Genomic DNA, 3,453 nt, shown 5'->3' with positions numbered 1-3,453 from the left:
ATTTCTTATCATCCTATAACTTGATAGTAAATTTCACATATGATTTTTAATACAAGAATAATAAATCACAATGATCACATAAGAAAATATTATTCTAAAAATTATCAAGCATTTGAAGATCATCACAAGTATATCATCTACCCTAATATTTATGAAAACAAGTTTTCAAAACCTACAAAGGATAAAAATTCATAAATAAATAATAGGTAGGATTAAAAAAATAGAACTTATTGCAGCATTCTTCCTGTGTGATGATTTGATTTTCCATTAGTTTCTTTGTTGATTCAACACTCAAAGTCTAAAGAAAATAACTTTTAATTTTTTAAATTGATTCTCATCAAAGGCTTCATGTAAATTAAATTTCTTTATTTTGGATAATATATGTAGAGTATCCTTTTACATCTTCTGCACCTTGTGTAAATCAAAGCCCATGGAAATTATATGCATTTGGCCAATGATTAAAATTTCACTGTAGCTAATAAATTCAAATGTATTTTGTCTATGTCAATCTCTTCTACGGCGGTTACCAGAAGAGAATATTAATATCTACTCATCTATAAATGCTTCAATACTAATAATTATATTAATATAGGCTATGTCAAAAACCTTTAATTTTAGAAGCACCAATTTTCACTGGGGGCACTCTACATAGCTGCTTTGCTTGTTTTTTTTTTTAATTGTCCAGTGAATAAACAAGACAAGAAGAGATCAAGGTCATTATACACTCTTCCGGGCCATAATTCAATTAACAAAAAATCAAACTTCGTCTACTATATTGGCTTCATCCGAACTTACCCGATTTCAGTTTTGCATTTGTGCTTCGAATTCTCCATTGTCATCAGTATGTTCAAAATATACGAAGAAGAACATAAAGATGAAGACTTAATAATCTGAACAATGAACATAGAGTTAAAGGCTTAAAATACATAAGAAACACTTTCCTAAAAATGATATTTGCTCTCTCTCCTCTGCGAGATTTCTATGAAATTATATTTAAAGAGGTTTAGTGGATAGTACAAGCCTATGAAATTCTGTATTAAGCAAATAATAAAGAAATTTTTCTGGAAAGCAAGAAGTCAAGAACTTGATCTTTGGGGAAGAAAATAACTGTTTGGTAAATGTCGTAAGGAAAAATACTCCGCGAAAAGTTAAGATTGAAATATGCATAGTTGATTTAAATAACATTGGCGATGGCCAAAGGATGAAAGGTAGTACATAACCTTTCACTAAAAGACACTTTTTAATAAAAGACTTTTTATTAATTTAATATAAATAAAAAATTCAACATACATCACCATAGTCTGAATTGAAGATAAAGACAAAATCAAAGCCTATACATCTGTGGGTTACAAAAATACACAGGTTATTTTACGTAATCTTTAATGAAAGAGGATACAATCATTAGAAAAGGAATTTGTTTATTGTGATACTAACAAAGAACAAGTTCCTTAAATATATTCTTCGAGTGCCATGCATAAAGGACATACATGTTACCATTAAAATTCATTGCATACTCTGCCTTCTATACCATCTTATAGGAACTAGGCCTTGTCTCAAGGTAACAAGCTTTGTCCTACCCTTAACTCTTTTACCTCATGCCAAAATGGGGATTACTTAAGATTAGGAATAGCACAACCAAAGAATAAGAGTAAGGGGGGACAAGATTAGGCATATAGTAACACAATTCATTTGTTTCGGGTACAAAGGCGATGGGGGATTCTATCCCAGCCACCCGACCCACTAGTTCAGGGGAAGGTCGATCATAGGTTTGAATATTTTTATCATTTTGTTAGAACATCCTATGGTTATCGAATGATGGGAATAATGTAACATCCAGAACTTTCAGGCTAAAAATTTGGACTGCTCTACATGTGTAGTTAAACCTGAATCAATAAAATTTGTATCTAGGTGTAACGATAATATCGTAAGTGTGGAAGGGTATTGGATATAAATTAAGGGCAAAAGAAATATCTAACACGAAGTTGAGTTTAAAGGTCCTTCAATGGTTATGTTTTTGTATAGGTTCATATAAGGGTCAACTTCAAACAAGTATTCATCCTAGAATATATAGTTTTACGCGACCAAAAAAACTACTAATGTAAAGATTTTTGAGTCTTCTTTTCAACTCAGCTAAATTCTTATCAATTCGAGTCTCGAGTAAAATGTTGTGTGTTTTACTGAGGAACAGTCAGAACAGCCCTATACCCAGATGAAAATTTTCAATTTTTCTTTTCTTTCATATTCTTGGAGGGGTATTGTCGTTCTTTTCTGATGTCATAACCCCCAACACATTTTAAAATATTTCTCTTCATCAGCTTCTGACATTTTTCCAACTCGTAAAACCTTTCTTCAACCTCTCAAACTCAAGCTTAAGAAATACAAGAGAATTGGCTCACGAATCAAGCTTAGTTCCCTCCTTTCCTATCACTAGTTTCTCTAAAATTTGGAGGTATGTAAGACTACCATTTTTATGTAAATTACATGCCCAATAAATTCAATTTTCAATATAATCTAGGGTTGAAGAAATTTCCACACTTATATTCTACAATTATACGCACAAGTATATTCCTCAATACGTTTTTGGGAAACAGTTGTTCATTGTTGGATTTGCTCAAAATAACATCAATTTATGTGATCTTTATGCCATCTTTAGTGGTTGAAGACTAGTTACTATGTTAGTTGTTATAAATCCTTGAGTCTCTTGAATCTTATAGAAAAATTAATTTTCTATTATGAATTGGGACATAGACCCATACGAATTTCCAAAGTAGTAAGTTTGCTTAAAGATTGAAATTTTCTTTATTCCTGAAAATGGATTATTTTTATTCTCCAAAAGGAATGTTGTGAATTATTCATATCATAACTTGATGATTTGAGATTCCTCATTACATTGTATGAATATGATCCTCAACAAGGTTGTATAAATTCATCTCATAATATCCTCAAAGGTAAGGCATGCCATGTTCACGAATTATAATATAATGAACCATAAAATTACTTATCATGCCTATCCAATGTTGATAGTGTTAACTCATGAATATGAGCCTATTATGGCTAAATCTCAATATGAGCCTAAAGTGGCTATTCATAATTATGAGATTAAAAAAGGCTAAACCATTAGCATGAGCCTAAAAAGGATAAACTATGAACATAAGCTTAACAAGACTAATATTTTGATCAAGAACTAATTAGATAAATAAAATAACGCCATGAGCATAAGGGAGTTAGTTAGATGACTATGAAGGCATAGGTTTAAACGACAAATTTCCAAAACTATATTTGCCGACATAAGATAAAGATTATTCCGCAAGTTGGATGACTCTTTTTTCATGCATCCCAAAAAGAGGCTAACCATGGATACTTGCTAGCAAATTATGTCATGTCATGTCTTGTGCCTGAAAAGGTATAGGATGTCTTAGCTGATCGGGACGAGATCAGACTCCATGCGCTCAC

Source organism: Capsicum annuum, chromosome 10 (genome assembly GCF_002878395.1).
Source record: "Capsicum annuum cultivar UCD-10X-F1 chromosome 10, UCD10Xv1.1, whole genome shotgun sequence".
Classification (NCBI taxonomy): Eukaryota; Viridiplantae; Streptophyta; class Magnoliopsida; order Solanales; family Solanaceae; genus Capsicum; species Capsicum annuum.
The sequence above is the reverse complement of the archived record's forward strand: the minus strand, read 5'-3'. Positions refer to the sequence as shown.